The sequence below is a fragment of the Ictidomys tridecemlineatus genome, chromosome 12 (assembly GCF_052094955.1).
Source record: "Ictidomys tridecemlineatus isolate mIctTri1 chromosome 12, mIctTri1.hap1, whole genome shotgun sequence".
In the NCBI taxonomy this organism is placed as follows: Eukaryota; Metazoa; Chordata; class Mammalia; order Rodentia; family Sciuridae; genus Ictidomys; species Ictidomys tridecemlineatus.
In genome coordinates this window covers 73,944,211-73,963,118 of record NC_135488.1, presented here as the reverse complement: position 1 = coordinate 73,963,118, position 18,908 = coordinate 73,944,211, and the positions used below count along the sequence as shown (strand labels likewise).

Sequence of the window (18,908 nt, the reverse complement as noted above, 5' to 3'; positions counted from 1 at the left end):
TTGTGTATCACATCTCCACTCACACAAGGAATATGGAAAAGGCTGAGCCAAACCCTGTTAACAGAACAGGCCCCTAAAGGGCTATAATATTGCTCAGTAGTAATATCATCCCTATGCATTTTATCTTGTACATGAAATCTGGGCTAATTATCATTTTCTCATACAGTACATTTTAGACCATTGTGTTTCTGTGTCCCTGCCTAGTTCATTAAGCAGGGTTTTACAGCTCCTCCAGTAACAGGATTGCTATTGACACTTTCATTAGACCCATAATTCAAATGCTTGTCTGCCTTCCAAATGGAAGCCTCTGAGTCCAGAACCACAATCTGGCCACCGACCGTATGTTGGCTTTTAGAACTGTCATAAACTCATCATCACATTCAAGTTCTTGAAGGGTCAAAATCTGCTTTCTTGGTGAACTGTCTCCATCCAACAAACAGTCAACGTGTTCTCCAAGAATAGTCAGCCAAGTTTTCTCCATTGCTCTCTGAAAACTCTTCCAGACAGTTCTCAGTGTATAGTGTAACTATAGCACAAATAATTATTGTCTGTGTTTAAATATTAGTTCTCTGCTTCATTCATCCATTTATTCTATTTTCTTCCCCACGATGGAAGGCCAAATATTGCTGTAGCTATTGAATGTTAATTAAGATGGTCTCTGCCTTGAACTATCTTATGGTCTAATAGATGTGTATAGAAATCACTATCCAATTAGATGGAATATAAAAATCTTCACTACTGGGTTTCTCGCAATGGAAAAAGCTGTGATTATAGATTTCTGTGCTCCCACTAATGGCTATTGTCTTCTCCCCAATAGTTCAAATGGAACTAGCCTCAACTATTTACAGATCTAAGTATATGTAGATATATGAAATACATAAAATGTATCACAGAACATAAGCAGATGCAGTTCCCAGAAAAAAATTCCATGAGCCAATAGAGAAGGTAGGGGTGTATCAGATACAGCATTGCTCTACCTTCAGGAAAAGTCTTCATGTTATTAGTAGTATTGGGGTTTTCTAACAAGGTTCAAGAAGAGGGTCAATGTAAATATCCGATTTAAGCAACAATAAACATTTTTAGGAGTTCCTACTAGACATAAGACATTTCTGTTCTTTTTTTGTTATTAGCTACACATGACATTACAATGATCTTGGCAATTCATACATTTGAATCAATTGGGGTATAATTTCTCATTTTTTCTGATTGTACAGATTGCAGAATCACATTGGTCATACAGTCACCTATATACATACAGCAATCATAATGTCTAGGGCAGCAGAATAGAAATTTCTGTTCTTAATTTTTTTGCAGAAGTAAATGTCTTAGGCCCTAGTGAAGAAGCAGTAAATATTAGCAGACCATATAGCATCAGTGTGCAGTTGAGGTTTTTATTCTTTTAATTTTTAAAGAATATGTTTTTAGGTGTAGTTAGAACACAATGCCTTTATTTTATTTATTTATTTTTATGTGGTGCTGAGGATCGAACCCAGGGCTCGCATGTGCTAGGCAAGAGCTCTACCACTGGGCTACAACCCCAGCCCTGAGGTGCTTATTCTTTACAAAGGCTTTTCAATTATTTAATTGAACGTACAATTGTAGACTGTGTAAATCATACAGTTAATTATGTTTTATTTTAAAAGCTGCTAATTGGCTATTTTGCTTTTGCTTTCTGGCCAGTCAGATTACAGAGGAAAAAAAAATTCTTTTTAGGGTAGTTTTATTGTCCCAATGTCTATGCCTTTAAGAAGAAAAGAAAGAGGGGAAGAAATGGAAAAAGACAAAAGTGTAGTCTTGTATTATTTATTCAAGTCTTTTTGTGGGTCTTGACCTCGTCTGACCACACACATTGGATTACCTACTTCATTTGGTTTTTTCCAAATGGATTCCTGAATCAGAAAGGTCCTCTGGTGGAATGGACTCAGACCATTAAGCAGAGGAAGGTGTGAGGCTGGACTCCACTGCTGATTGGGGTAATGTGGCTTCATTTTGCAATAATACTGCTGTGCTGTTGGAAAATGACTTCAGCATTTTTTTCCCACTGCATTTCATCCTACTGCCTATGCCTTCATAAACATGTCCAATTGCGTGATGGAGGTCAACGACAGTGTAGGGTGTAGAAATTGTTGCTTGGAAATCACACTCACTTAAATACCTGAATCTGTCCATCAGCTGTGCCATAGCTTATTCCAAGCCTGTGCAGAAGAGTGATTTGCAATCTCCTTGCTTTTCATTTCAAGTAGCATCACTCACTTTAAGCCAGATATTCAGGCCTCTTCAGCAGCCTCCAGGGTGAAGGACACATAAGAAGAAGCTTATCGAATCTTTTTCAACTGTGGCGGGCTGCATCTCCTCTTGCCTCAAACTCAGTACATCTTTCTTTGGTATTTCATTTTTTAAAGAAATCACACATTCTTCCTTTCATGTGACAAATAATGGGGATTTTGCCACATACTTTCACGATCCAGATGGCTCTTTTGTGGTTCTATACATTTAATTGATCACTGTCCAGGTGGAAAGCTGGGCCAGAATGTCTGGGGTGGAAGCAGAGGACATGTTTATTTATGTTAGTTATTTCCCTTTGAATTATCTTCTCTCATCTTTTATATAAACTCAGGTCGCATAGCATAACTATATTCTTTTTCTTTTTCTTCTCACTCACAGGTACTTATCAATTTGGGCTTCTTCCAGGAGCTGAAAACCGATTACAAATATGAAACAGATTTCACTATCTGGATTTGAACTTACATTAAAAAAAATAACAAGCTCCACAAAATAATTGAAAAAGACCCTCACCAAAGAGTAGCTGCAATGTGAATGGGAGGAGATCAAGGAAGTAAGAGGTAAATTTTGAATGAAAACATCTTTGTTTTATGACAGATCCATAGAAAATATTCTTCCAGGCTAAGGGTAACATTCTTTCTCAGTAAAGGTCAGGGAATGGAAGATCTTTCTAATCAGAAAAAAAACCTAGCAGATCCATAAAAACCTAGCTGATCCATTCTCTTTTTTTCCTTGGTCGGTCTATCTAGTATTTAATTGTAGAGACACTAGGTGTTTTTTTTCCCAAAGCATTACTTCAGAGGAGCAGGCTTACTTAGGAATAGGAACATCTTCCACCAAAACACCATGGGAACATCAGACAATTTCTTGTGCTCCAAAAGTTTTGATGCATCATCTTGAAAATCAGTTCTCAGAATGACAAGAGACCGATTAAGGGGCAAAGGGTAATAAAGCTCAAACCCTATTTATCTTGATATGGGGGAGGAGTGGGGTGGGCTTCCCAGAATATAAAAAGGTCATAAAGGTAGATACACACCTGCCATTTTAACTTTTGCCAGTGTAAGAACTGGGAAGGGAAACACACACACACACACACACAATGGTCTCATTCTTTCTTCTGGCCTATTACACATTTTTCTGGACTTATATATTCTATTCTATTAGGAAGGGTCTATGAGTTGCCATTTTCATTGGAATTTTGCAAAAATAATCAGAAGAATGGGTGAAGGACAGAAAAAATAAAATCCAAGGTGACTTATTCTCATCTTGGAATATAGCAAGGTATATACCAAAGGCCTTCAATCTCCCAGAGTAAAGAGTAGAAGTGGAGGAAGGGGGAAGTTGGTACCTGAGTGTGAATGAGAGGAGACACTAGTGGGAAAAGATATAGATGAGGATTAACAGAGTGTTGGGACTAACTTTGAGAGAGATTGTGGAGATTAAACAATGAATCTGTAAACACAGGGAGTGAGCTGTTCTAAGGGGCAAGGTATTAGAAAATGAAGGAAGATGGGAGATAGTAGTAGTAATTTGCCCTAGACTTGATCCTTGACTGTCCTTTATATCTCCAACGAATGAGTAAAGACTAGATTCCCCCAGTTTTAAATGAAATGTTAGTTTGGGTCTAAACACATAGGTACACCTTTTGCTAAAGGTTCACTCACAAAGCAAATAGCCCACTGGGTACCCTGGCAATAGGATTTTCTTTAAAAAGAAATCAGCATTTTCTAATAGCCACAGCCTGAACTTGCTCACTGGTTCTTCTTTTTTCTCCATCTAATCTACATTATACAGAGCAGATTTAAGTAACTATCCCGAGCTTTAGCCTTGGAGAATCCACTAACTAGTTGTAGGAACTCAGGTATTTTTTCTAACTTAACAATGTGCCCTATTTATGAACACAGGACTAGGTAGTCACAGGTTTTGCACAGATTATGTAACATTTAGGCATTGTTTTCTGTATCCATCAAGTTAGGGTGTTGAAAGAATCTCCCTTGTGTGAATTTTAATGAGAAAATGCATGCAAAGCTTCACGTTGAGTTCGGCCAATATTAACCACTATTGTTGTAGTTTCTATTATTATTACTGGTGGTGGTAGCACTGTTAATCTCTGGCTCTTGGTTCCTCATCTTTAAAAGGAGAGGACAAGGAATTCCTCTGTCTTCCCTTCCAACTCTGAAAATAACATCTATGATTTATGAGTTAAGGAAAACTTCCTGTAAGAAGAAGCAATGGATCATGAGACAAGTTTCTTAGAAATGTTCTTTCACCTCAAGTCTCTTAGAAATGTTCACGTTATTTAAAAAAAAAAAATCACTCTCTGCATAAGGCTCAAAATTTCATTTGATAGGCATATTGCCAAATTCAGATTCTTGCTGAGTTCTACCTCTATACCAAATAAGAAAAAGGGGGAGATTTCATCTCTTCCCATCTATAAGCTAAATTCTACTTGGACTATTTATGATTTACACTGTAGGTATAGAGACACTAGTCAGAGTTCTGCCATTTTGTAAGAATGTAGCCTCAACAGTATGCATATTTTTTTCTTTCCTTTTTTTCCCACCCCTCCTCCTTTTTCTCCTCCTAAAGATGCTAAAATCTGAGTTGTTCTGTGACATGAAGCAGACCATCTCTTTCAAAAGCTTCTGAGCTATTTCTTCTCTTTACATGATTTGCTTGGTAGCATCTTGGCCACAGGAATGTAATGCTGATAGAGTTGTTGATTGGTTCTAGAATATATCACAGTCCCTAAATACATGAAATTAAAAAAAGAAATCAACATTGTTCTGAAAGGAAGGTAGTTAAAATTCAGAAAGAGAGATTCTTTAATTAACTTAATAAAATTACTAATGGAAGCATTTTAACTGCTAAATTTAATTTACTTGTCAAGATATCAGGCTACAAAGAGGAGGGAAGAGTAGGAACTCTGCTTTCCATTATGATGTACTCTATTATAGAATAAATTTGCTTAAAATGAAATATATCACCAAAAGCCATCAATGACATCTTAATTTGGAACAGCCAGTTGAAAAGTAATTAGACTATGCAGCAATCAGTTCTAGTAAATCAGTGTTTCCCTTTACATAAACATACATTTTTTTTCTATTTATATACAGGAAAAACTAGACCTTCAGGTAGTAGGCAGGCAAAGATGCTGATTCTTTTGGCGGTCGGTGTTTCTACTTTACATTACCAAGCTGTCAAAACAAAATGTTTTATGATGGGATTAAAAAATGTATAAGCATCTGATTTGATTTAGTGTTTATATTTATATGTTGAACTGAGGAGAGTTTGCTTATCATGGGGGTTTAAAAGATTTACATGTCTGCTTCTTACTTCCAAAATGCTTTCCAGATCCATAGGGATCCCTGACACCTTACTTCAATGAAGGAAGCTCAGTCAAAAATCAAACAAGAGCCCCTGCTTCTCCCTGCAGGGTCTCTCTTAACTCATATAAATAAAAGCAGAGACTGCAGTTGCTAATGAGACATGGTTTGAGATGGAGATGGGAGCAGTTAAAATTATCCTTTTGTTTAGTGTCTGAAAATTCACCAGGAGGAGTTTCTCAAATGGTGACTGACCTTCCTAGAAGTGAGTTTGTCTGTTTATTTGTATGAAAAGCTCATGAAGGAGATGGGCGAGACAGAAAATAATTTCTATTTAATTTGTTTATGAAAAGTTAGCATGAGTTGGCAAATCCATATCAGAAATCCAAGTATCAAACCATTTTATATTGGGAAACACTTTTGTATATGGAAGATGCGTTTCTCTGCACTTTACAGGCATGGAAATGGAGGCCCAGGAAGGTTAAATGTTTTGTGGGGACAGCGGAGGTAGTTAATGGGAGAGCTGGGGCTAAGAGTGCTTCTGGGCTCCTGGTACTTTTTTCCACAACATCTGTTTCTGATGATGGAATCCCATCTGTTATATGCTAAGGGGAAGAGGTGTGAGAAAAATAACTAGAGGAGGTATCAATCACTCAGCAAAATATTTATGAAGGACTTCATTCAGATATTAGGGGAGTCACCATTGTCACCAGCCCTGAAAAATCAGAGGGGATGATGAATTATGCCAAAGAGAACATTAGCTTAGGAGGTAAAGACTACCTGGCAATGATACGCTTGTGTTAGTGTAAGCATAAGCAGGAGTGACAGAGGAAAATAAAGGACAGTTTTATAGGGAATGAAAATAAGATACACCTTGTTACTAAAGAAGAAATGGGGAAAAGTCTTAGAAACATGGTTCTGGGATCCTCCAGCCTGCAAATTACTTAACTGTATGCAAATGACCTCACCCTAATGAGTAAATCATTTCCATTCTCTCAGCTACCTATTTAGAAATGTGATCATTGATAACAACACTAGGACATACGATTCCTCATGGTAAAACACATTGGGAAGAAATCTAATATGGATGATGCAGTGGGAATATGTGTGAAGATTCATAATTGTGGGTAGGGTGCGAATTAGTCTAAGACAATATCATTAAAGTGCCAGAGCCTTATTTGCACTGTGGAAGTGAGAGAACTGGGCAGAACACTGAGCCCCTCTGCCTCTGCCAGTCTAGTAAAAATACAGTCTGTTATCCCCAATGGCTGTTCAAGATCCGTGTTTAATAGGACAATTGCCCTGGGAGGGAAGAAGGCAGGAACTATATAAAAATAGACAGAACAACTTAAAGTTAGCAAAGAAAAGATAAGGAGCGCAAAAGTGGTAAATGAGATATTGCTAGTAAAAGAGGTTAAATGGAGTAAGGAGGTCTTTTATAAATGCACCAAGGAAAAAAGGGATCCTCAAGAGAAAAAAGACCAGTGAATAAATGAGAAGAGGAGGGCGTGAAATTAATGATGGCTGAGGTATTGACCTCCTGCTTTAAGTCAGTTTTTAAGAGAAAAATGAGAAGAAAATTTGGACAGCTGGAAGGCAATAATGACTTTTAAAAATAGGTATCGACAAAGAGGATGAGGGGAACCTTAGAAAAAAATTAAACATAGTGGCATATACAGATTGTAAGTTTCGGATAATATGCTTTCTAGGGAATTAGATTCCTTGCCTACTAACTATGCACAGACATGGAAGAAGGATAATACTGACTAGAGAGATGCCAGAAATTCTTGAAAATAAATTTGTTCCATATAACAATAAAATAATGGTTGTGGAAGTTTGGGAAGGCAAACACAGGTCAGACTTTCTAAGTGTTATGTAAATTTTGTTCTGCTTATGTGTCAGTTACAATTTTTAGAAAACTGGGGAAAACTTCCCTCATTTCTTCAGTTTAGGAAATAAACGGGATACCCCATACAACTAATATTATGGTATTTTCTATAAAAGTACAAGGATATCATTATTTTAAGAGGAAAATAATCAGAAATATGATACAGTTTCTCAGTAAAACAGAGCATTAAAATATTAAGAGGACAATAGAAAAAACAATCATCTGAAAGAAAATTTTAGATCCTACTGAAATTTCCTGGTTCAGCGTTTTCTCCTCTTCTTGCACATTCCTCTTGAGCAACTACACTCTGCGAGGATCCTTGCAGCGCCTGCCCTCAAGCAGCTTATAGTCAGTCATGAGTCACATTCAAATTTGTGGTTCAGTTGAACACTGCAGAACTCAGTACCCAAGTGCAGTGAGGGTGAGAAGAGCAGTCTGAGGTTCCATGCAGAGGCTTAGCCTCCTCCCTGAAAAATGCCTCCAACAAAATAGAACATTCCAGAATCCGTACAGTTAGTCCTACAGTCTAGGGGCTGAGATGTGATCTGCACCAGGGAATGATAAACACCTTTTCTGCGGGAGCAGAAAGAAGACAACAGGGTACAACTGTGATATGGTAGGGTTGTCTGGAGATCTGAAAATCTGGACACAGATCAATACTTTGTCTTTGCAGAAAGCTGTTTTCCCTCTTTAATGCTTGCAGTCTTTATTTGTAAAGTGAGGTTTATTACTCTCCTGCATGGACTATCATATGAGGTTGTGGCAGACAGTACCTTTGTGTGGTTGAAGTGACCCCATGATCAGCTTCCTGCTCTCCACCAGCCTCTGCATTGTTTTCATAGGAGAGACCCCTATGGAACTTCTTGAACAGTCCTTTCATGGCATCTGGTTCTCTATAACATTGCAATTAGGCAATTTTCTGTTACCAACATTTTTAATGTTCCTTATCGTTCTTTAAAAGCAATTTAAAATGTTGTGTACTAATGTTTGATATTTTACAATCATCCGTGGGGTGGGAGGATAACCTGCTTCCTAGTTAGATTGTGACTGTGATATAAGACAGGGAATTTATGCTGAGAAAAGGAGAGATTCCATCCATCCACATAATAACAGGGACTATTTCTGACTAGAATACTGACAGATTGTGAGTGAGAGGTGTGTAAACAGCTAATTCTCTTACATAAAGCAGACCCAAATGCCACAACGGAAGTCAGTTCTTCTCTGAGGAGTAGAAGTGTAGTTTATGAGCACTGTTGCAGGAGGCAGGGAGGGATGCAGAAAGAAAGGAAAAGGAAGGAAAGAAGTGGAAAAAAGAGGAGAAAGACAGAAAATATGAAAGAAAAAATTAAGAACACAGGAACTCACATTTTTTAAAGAATCTAGAATTTTTAGTAAAATTATTATACATATGACATTCTCTTTGTAGTCTTTAATGTCTTACTTTCCATACTCTAGAACTTATTCCTAAATTCTGGAAAACCAAAGTAGGCTATGTACCAGTGGACATATACACAGAACTGAAAACTACTTAAATTAAAAGATAGGTGCTGACATCTAATAAATACTGGTAAAAAGTGACCTCTTAGTTGGAACCAGAGTCATTAAGAATAAGTCAGGTTATTTTTTTCTTATGGCTATTAAACAGTATTTTTAAAAGAATAGTTTTATCTTTTCAGACTATTTAAGCTAATTTATGATTCAAAGTATATGAAAAAATAAAATGTAGTAGAATAAACAATATCTAGAAAATGTGAGAATGTTACATATAAAAACTTGTGGAAGTCAGCCAATGCTTTATTTAGAGGTGAAGTAATAGCCTTAAATATTTCATTTTCCTAAAGAAATAAAGAAAAGATAATGAAAAATGAATTAAAAAGAAAACTCTGGAATTAAATGAACATAAAACCACAAGGAAGAAAGTAATAAAGATAAAACCAAAAGTAAAAGAATAGAAAACCTAAAAATAGCAAAAGTAATTAATCAGTCTCTAGCTATTAGAGAAAACAATTTGTTTTAAATTTTATTTTAATATATGTACATAATAAAAGGATAATTATTTATTATTACATTTGTATCTTATGTATAACAACAAATTATTCATTTATTTCATTAATTACTTTGTTAATTGATAAAACCTTGTCATTCATAACAAAGGGGGACCACAAATAAAATTAGAAATGAGAGCATAGTTTTAGAATACATTGAGGATAATAAAAATTGCACCTATGTTACAAATTTGAAAAGTTCAGTAAAATGAAAATATTTTGAAAAAAAGTATAAACTAACAAAATGACTTGAGAATATTATAAAGACATAAAATAAAGTGGCAGCCAAGCATGATATGAAGTCATTGAGTGACTAATGAAATAAGATTTAAAAACATGATTAAAGTAGAATTCTGGGATCTTTGAAGCCCCAATTTTAAAATATTTCTAAATATTAAAAAAAAACATTGCCTAATGTATTTTATGTCAATACTATGATAAAATAAAATTACTATTTTATGATAAAAATCATAAAATCACTATGATTCAAAAAAAATGGAAAAAGGTAACATAAAATAATCTATAGATCTTTATAAATACAGACACAGAAATTTGAAATAAAATAATTTAGCTATTGTAATGTGATTAGTTAGATGCAGCGGTCCAGGGTATGCTTCGGAAAGGCGTGACGAGGTATTGGCATTTCTTTTTCTTCATCAGAGTAGGACTCACTGCTGGAAAAGTGACAGGCAGGGACAATAACTTCATCAATCTTGACAGGATAAAAGGATGGTAGAAATGATTAGATAGAACCTGTTTTCAATAAAGGATTCTGTATAATTTTGCTTATAGGAACAGGAAATACGTTGTATTTTTTTATTGCTTACACTATTTTCAAAGTGAGCATTTACTTCACAGAACAATTGTAAATCCGTATTCTGTATTACATCACCAATTGAGGCAATTCAAGTGCTAGGCACACACGTGGTTAAATTAGATGAAAAATAGTTGCCTTAGTCCTCAGGCACAGTGGGTATCTCTGGTTCATCTCTTTCCAACCTTTGTGTGGTACCCATTTATAAAATGGGTACCACACAAAGGTACTCTCTCTCTCTCCCCCTCTTTCCCCCTTTAGTCTGTCCTTTACCCTTCTCCATTCTCCCTCTCTTCCTTCCTTTCTTTCCATTTCTTTCCCCACCCTGTTCTTTGTATGGCTTTGGAAGATTGGCAAGCAGGGCCTTTGTCCAGAGAAACCAGCGTGGCACCCTCCTAGAGAAGGAAAATCCGCCTTTAAGTGCCATCCTTAATTTATGGATAAGAGCTGCTACTGTACCTGTGTGAAGTTCCCATGAGAGTTTACTAAATGTGTCTCTGCCAATACCAATGACCGAAAGAGACCTTCCATTAACTTCTGAATTAGCCAAATGGGACAGAGCTTAATCTAATATGCGTTATTTCATTTTCTAGGTTACTTGTTTTAAAGGAAATAAAGTATACTCGTAGGCTGTCTAAAGCCGTCCTGGGAGATGTGCATGGAAGGACTCCCTCTAAACAGTACTGGCTTCTGACAAAGCTGGGTGCCTGCCTGAGGGCCCAATTTAGCTTGGTGGATGCCTTTCTCACAGTAGGCAAAGCAAACCCTGACTCCAAAGAGCTTTGAGAGAAATTGCACATTAGTGAAAACGATGAGAGCTTGCACAGCAAGGTGAGGATGCTGTGGACAAAGGGGCTTTTTCTTCCACTGGCATCTCTGTTGGTGCCTACTTGAAATCTGCTTGGAAGAGGCACTCCTCACAGTGACCAGAATCTTCTCTCTGGCCTGGTACAATCAGCATTATGAGCTTTCTAGCCCTTAGGAGAAGGAGATTGGAAATTGACAGACTGAAGTTAAGAGCTTCTGAGGAGTCAGAGTCACCCAGTGAGAAGGGATCCCAACTCTCTGCTGGGAACTGAGTTTCTCAGCCCTATCATTAATTAGCTGGATAACGTTAGATATACCTCCCTCTGTGCCTCAGTATCTTTATCTGTCAAATGGAGATAATAATATTTACTTAACAGTTTCCAGGATTCTCATATTAATCTTATGAGATAATGAACATGAAAATGTTCTGCAAACTATGAGGCAGGAACACAAATTTAAGTTCTTTTAAGTGTGATACAGCATATGGAACGGTCCAACAGGTTACTGAGATCTTGTAGGTATTTTGGCAGTATCTTCTTAACTCTCTAGGATTTTCGTGAAAGCAAAATTTGCTAAATAGAGCTAGATACAAGCAGCTCTCTCTCTTTTTATAGCCATTCTTCCCAACTGCCAACCCTATTCATGGGACTCAGGAATGTGCCAAGGTTAGACGGCTCAGACATGGGGTGTGAGCCATAACTTCTAAATCAGTTTTGGAAGGATGCCACAGCATCAGTTTAGAAAAGTGATTGGAGTGTCTTCCTGAGGACAAAGAATTACTTGGAGAGTCTATCTTTCAAGAACATGTTATTGAAACTTGGAAAAAAAAGAGAGTTTTAAAATGTGAGAACACTAGTATTAAAGGCACTCTAAACCAATTACAGTGTATTTACTTGGATTTCAATGGGGGGGATACCCTTTTCATTATTCGTAAACCTCAAGAACATTAGAAGCACTTCACTGAAGACAATATAATATCCAAATATGAAGTAGGTTGTTGTTTGTCCATTTAATCCACTTTCTTGCTTTTACCTTCTTCACAAAGGCAGAAGAGCTCTTGTATGTTTTTTCGAATGCAGAATGTACACTGAACAGACAGTGTACTTTTGGATAGTTAGCACCCTTTATCCTCGGAAGAAACACTGTACTTACCTTACCCTATGGCTCCACAGAGATGCTATGTTTGAATGGGAGCCATGATAGGAGCAGGTCTAGACCTCTGAGCCCATGGTCCAGAAAGGCCTAGACAGTTCAAAGGGTCTAAGCTCATTCTGCACACTTCAGGAGAACTTTCTTAACACCATGGATAAAGAATAGGTATAACATAGAAGCCCAAGAACATGTTCACCTTATGTCCACTGTTTTAAAGATCTGTTGCCTATAGGGCATTAGCTACCTTCTACTAATACAAAGACTTTCAGCTTTTTAGGGCCCTAAAGAGGATGGTGGCTAAACAGAGAGAATGTCTACTTAGTCCTGGGAGCTTTATTGTGTGGGTCTCATGTGAGTCAGATACCCTGATGTGCATTGGTGAATTCTTGGATGTCCATATGCCCATCAAAGTTGATCTGTTCCTCCATGCCAGTTTCAAGGGCCCTGTCTGCATGCGCATTTTCTTTGACCTTAGTTTAGTTCCATTCCTCTATTGTGAAAGACTCTTCCATTTGGACAGGCCCTGGAAATATGTCATGTTCATAGAATAATTCATGCTTTATTCCCTGTGCTGTTTTATGACAGTTTCCTGAGCCTTGCATGTAACAGTGGTACCTGGGTCCCCTTCAGTGTGCATAGACATATCTCATCCACACTTGACTCTGAGTCTCAACAGCAAGGCTTCTGAACCATACATTCTAGACCGGCTCCCCAGAGACACAATCAGACTGAGCAAGCCTCCTCCAGGACTTCTGAGACTCTCCTGATTCTCTTTCTCTCACTGAACACCTCTTAGTGTGGTTCGGAAAACTGAAACTTCATCATCATGAATATTTGTGTTTTATTCCTACCTCAGCCATAAGTATCTCTGTAATTTTAAACCAGTTACCTCACATCCTTGCAACAAGACATCTTCCTGTCTTCTCAGGCAGGAAGGGTTACTGCTATCACACACAGATTCCCTAATTATAATGACTAACACAGAGATAGGCAGAGAGTCTAAGTTGGCTTCAAATCAGTAGGTAGGTGATGTTCTGCCAAGACATTAAAAGGCTTTGATTGACAGAAGCTGTGCTGTCAGCGACATGTGGTTTTCTAGGTCACAAGGTTCCAGGTTATAGAAGAGAAAAACATACGGGGGAAATGTGTACCCTCTTCCTAAAGGCTCAGGCTTGGAGGAGGCACTATCATTCCCTCTCACAATCTATTGACAAACACTAGTCTAATGGTAAAGCCATGCAGGAGAAGGGATGAGGGACTGTAAATCTACCCAGCCAAAGTTCCAACATAGGGAAAAATATAGGAATTTGAGTGTGTAGATGCCACTGCATATGCTAGGTTGCTTGGTCTTCTATTAAATGTGATAGTTATATACTGATTTGAATTATCTACCACTTACTTGTTTTGTGATGGTAAACAAGTACTGTGAACAATTTTTACATCAGTTCCTTATCTTTAACTGTAGACAATTTTGTACCTACTGGATTGGATTATTGTGAAGACCGAATGAGTTAAGTCACATAGAGGAGTTGGGACAGAATAGGACACCTCTAACTACTCAGTGGATGTTAGTGCTTTTTATTTTCTCAGTCAACCCACTTTGAGTTCCTGTTAAGACTCGAGATTGAGGCTTATGAAATAATAGAGTATTTATTCCTTTTGTGGTAACTTTTAAAACAGGGTGCTTCTATGCTTAATGGTGGCTTTAATAATAACAATTCCTCCTTCTTAAGGTTCATAAACAATCTTAGATTTCAAAAACAGATTCAGGAAAGGTAGTTGCAGTTCCACCTAATGGGAATCAAGTGAGGAGGATTAGAAAGGCTCCTCATTGGCCCCGCTGCTAAGTCTTTCTTGGAACTGGGTCACAAAGGAGATCTTTCTGGTCAAGTCTCCCTTCTTTTCCTCTCTTTCACAAGGCTACGCACACGCTCTCTTTGCCCTCTCCAGCTCTCTGGCCTTCATCCTTTCAGACATTTCCCTTACTAAGTCACTTGGCATCAGCTAACTGAAACTAACATATTTCACACACATGTATGCAACATAGAACAAAGCTCTCCCCATTGTCCTTATTCAATCCACAAGAAAACCCCTCCCCAGTTTTGTATAACTTTACTTAAAGCTGATACAGATAGTTCATTTATGCTGGCCAGGGCCAGGCTTGTGTATCACTTAGTGCTACCTTCTTCAGAGTACAACCTATAAAATAAGTGCAAACAAGAAGGGATAACTAGCCAGACAGCTGGACCTGATACTTTTGGAACATAAAACATGTGAGTTTGAGTCAGATGGTGCCTAAGGGGGCAGTGAAAGGATGTGGTGGAGAAGTTTTCTTAGGGCTCCTCTGTGTCAGAATGTTTTGAGGAGTGATAAGTGAGTACCTGCTGAGCTCCATGACAGGTGCTGGGACTGTATAGACAAAGCTCACTTCCTGCCCTGGGTTTGCTCACAGGCTGGCCAGAGAGGTAGTTGCAGTTCCACCTAATGGGCACCGAGATAGGAGTTTAATCCTGGAAAATTGCCAAAGAAGTGCAGGAGAGTGTCCTTTATATAGGACAGAGTAGGGAAGGCCACCAAGGAAAGGAGAAAATTTCAGAGGTAAAGTCAACATTGCCCAGAGGCAGAGGGGAGGGAAACTGTAAAATCATATGGTGTCTGGGTTTAAGGGATCCATGTATAATCTGCCTCTGGGGGCTGTGGAGGTGGTGGGGCCTGGTGGGTAGGAGCTACCTGTTTATGCAGAGTGAAAACTCTGATAACTTTCATAATATAATGGTGTTGAAGCCACCATAAGGCCTCACAAAGCACATTGCTATTGTCATCAAAAGAACATTGGTGTGTTCCAAACATCTGTAAATTCTCTGAACATTCAGTATGCATCAGCAATGGCTTAATAAAAATTATTGAAAATAGAAAAATTAAAAAAAAAGAATTTTCAACTTTCAATTAGTACCTCTTAGTGCCATAGTTGGCTACTTTCAGATTTTGTTAATAGTTTTGACATACCACTAACTTAAAAAAAAATAAAATAAAATATGACCATGCATTTAGTCATGGATCTTTTAGGTTTATCATTTGCTATGGTTGAATGTATTCCCCCCAAATTTCATGAGTTAGAAACCTAATCCCCAGATTTATGTCTTAGTGGGGACCTTGGTAGGTAATTAGAATTAGATGAGGTCATGAGGGTGGGGGCTCCATGATGGTATTGGTGGCTTTATAAAAAGAAGAGAGACTTGAATTAGCATGCTTACCCTATCTCACTGTGTGGTGCCCTCTATCAGATTATGATATAACAAGAAGGCCCTCACCAGAGGCCAAGATGTTGGCACCAGGCTTTGGACTTCCCAGTTTCCAGAACCATGAGGAAAATAAACCTCTATTCTTCCTAAATAACTCAGTCTCAGCTATTTTGTTGTAGAATCAGAAAAATTGACACATTCACTAACATATATTGAAGAATCCTACTTCCCAACATATATTGAAGAGTGAAGAGTCCTACTTCTTAATTTCTCTTTTCTCTTCTTCTCTTGCTTTTTTTTTTTTTTTTTTTATGCTCTTCCTCACTGATCTTCTTCCAGCTTCTCAGTCCTAGCCAAACTCTGAACAGATGGTTTCCAGCTTTGGTGTCCTTGGGTGTGACAGGGCTCTTTGTTCTGCCTGTGCTTTCTTCATACCAGTTAAACTGACCACACTTGGCCTTCACCTTCTGAATCCTCGACTTTCAGTGCATCATGGGCCCTGTGGACACATGAACCAGGATAATCTCCTTCCTTCATGGAAGATTTCCACCACACTGCTCCTGAGAAGTGCCTGCCTCATCCCAGCTATAAATATCTTAACTCGGGGTTCCATGTAGCAGCCAAGAACTTCCAGTTGCTTATTCCTCATGGACTTCAGTTGCATTTCTGAATGCTTGTGGCGTTTGGGGGTAAACGGACCCAAGTTAGCTTTTCTAGTTCCCTGTAGGAATTGGCTGCTGTGAGAGTGCCTTCAATGGAGGGCTCCTGTCCTTCAAGTTAAATCAACCCCATCTGGGAAACCCAAAAGTAGGAAAAGCTCTGTTTCCTGGTCAAAACTAGAGATGTTGGGTTCATTTGTGATATGCTTTTAAAATAGCAGGTGCCTTTCACTTTTGCTCAGCTTTCCTGAGAGTGCACTGTCTTAGGTAAAGCAAGACAGACATGTGTGGTTACTGAAGGGCCCGGGTCCTGTTCCTTCTACTTCTGCTTCACTCTGCCACTGCTGAAAATAAACGTGTTAAAGACTTGCCACACTCACACTCGGGAGTATTTTATTTTAAGCTAATTGGACACAAATAATTTTAATTTGGGTTATGATCCAAGTGAAGCTGTAAGTGCACTATTATTTTAAGCCACATCTATCTGAGGTGGCCCCACCAAATTTTTTTCTGTCATTGAAGAGCATGCTCCTTCTCACCCTTTTAGATTCTGCTAGCACAGAGATTCTTTAAAAAACAGGTAGGCTTCTCCCATCTATGTGGCTCTTCTTTGTCTGCCTGGTGCTGTTGGAGGGCAAAGGGCATTTGAAAGCATTGGTCTTCACATAATGCTACCACCTGGCTCTAAGCTTCTTCCATCACCACATGAAAGTTGCAGTTAAAAAACACACATCAAAGAGCGAGTCCCATTGAAAAGGCGCGCGCTGCCTGCTGAGCTGGCATTCACAGCCGGGGCTTTTGTTTCAGTGGCCACTCTGACTCTCCTCCACCTAGCTTCCTGTTAACTCTGGTGTGGGTTCTGACTTGCTCTTGATGATATTGGAGTGTGTGTTTGTGGCGCTCACTTTTAATCAGTGCATTTGAGTTTCTGAAGCAAGAACTTCTTTCTCCAGCAGGTTGAAACTTTTGAATGGAAACTTCAGGTCTGACCAGATTTGTCCTTAGTCCCGGGGATGTTTTAAATCTGGGTCCCCAAACCTACCATACATTTCAGCAAGGGAAGTCTGGGTGTTATTTTTTTCCTTTATTGATTGTTTGATAAAGACAGATGCTTCCACCAAGGGGTGGTTATGTAGGAGTGATGGGAAGAGGCAGCGCTGGCTCTGTAAGCATCTACTTTGGTTCACCCTGTCTTCTTGACTCTTTGTTTTGCCTACAGGTCACAGAGTGTGAGGGATTTACTGTTAGGTAGCCAAGCCACTGATCTGCAACCAGATAGCATCTGCTGCAAGCTCAGAAGGTTAAGCTTAAGTGAAAATCACTAACCCATAGAGATTTTCAAATCAGACAACTTTACAGGTATCTCCTATGGGTTTGCCTGGCCAGCCATAGCTGGTTAAAATGACACTTACTTGCTTTTTCTTGGCTAATGGTCTGTCATTTGTAGAGCATCACCACCCAGGATTCCAAAGCTTCATTTGCCTAAATGACAACCATAACCAAGATGAGTCCCCATTGAGAATAAGACAATTAGGCCTTCCCTGAACTTGCCATTTGTCTCTTTCACTCTCTTCCTCACTCCATTCCCATTGGCCTAAGGCCCTTTTTGTTCTGCAAACAAAGCAACTTCATGAAGCTCAGTAACAAGTTGAGCTTCTCCAGTTTTTTTGGCAGTTCTTCTACTTTCTGACTTTCAATCCCTAACCTACTCTTCTCCAAGCAGAGTAGTGCTTCCTTCTTATCTGTTATTATATAGTGAACATTTATGAAGAATTAATGGTTGGCTTAAGGGAAGAAATCTACTGCTAGAATGTCTTTGACATCTGCCCTTTCTATTTCATACCCTCATCTTGTAGATGAGGAAATTAACTTCTGGGATGGTGTCAGGGCTTAGAATACCCCAAAATGGTATGACTCTGGGCATGTGGAGTATTTTTGAGCTGAAAAGGATAGGAAGCCCTCAGGAGCAAGAAGGACACTAACCCTTTTCTAACCTCCTGGCCCCTATTCCTATTCGTTCCCTCCTACAGCAAGCCATAAAACCTAGAAAGGTCATTCTCTGAACTACCTCCCCTGAAAGTAGTCTCATGGGATAGGGGTCCTGCCCTACATGCAGAGAAAAGGATGAAGACACAGAAGCACCAAGAAGAATCTCAGCAGACAGGTCTTGTTGGAGTCCTCCTTCAGTTTATTACCATTGGTCATATTCTTTTCTGCCCAATCATGTTTTTTCATAAATATCCTTCTCCCCCTCAACATCAGACTTATCAGAAAAACAGTTTCCCCTGGGTGTTTGGATCTTTGTTACTGAAGTCTCCTGTGCCACTTAAATCTTTGAAATAAATTTTTTTTTCTCCTGCAAACTAGCTCTTGGTTACAGGAGTATTGACTATGAGTCTATAATAGGTTAGGAAAAGGTATTACCTTTTAGCTTCTACAGTGATTGTATCATTCTTAACCAGGTTAGGTGGGTGAAAGAACCATAATCAGGACCCAGATTTCCTTGAATCATCCTCCTATGAATTTTCTTTTATGTCACCTGTACAAAATATTTGCTACCCTAGGGGCTTTTACATTATTGAAGGGAGTCAGAATTATTTATTTATTTATTTATTTAACCTTTTCTATATTTTTATCAATGCATTATAGTTGTACAAAGTGGTGGGATTTATTGTTATATATTCATATATGC

General features: G+C 38.5%; 1 long non-coding RNA gene across 3 annotated transcripts in view; it reads left to right on the top strand.

The window, feature by feature from the left end:
• LOC110597814 (uncharacterized) overlaps positions 1 to 18,908 on the top strand; it is a 537,518-nt gene that overhangs the window by 367,323 nt on the left and 151,287 nt on the right. For all 3 annotated transcript variants that reach the window (XR_013428975.1, XR_013428974.1, XR_013428973.1), the window contains exon 4: positions 2,665 to 2,843. This is a non-coding gene — a long non-coding RNA (uncharacterized LOC110597814). The remainder of the gene's footprint in view (positions 1 to 2,664; positions 2,844 to 18,908) is intronic.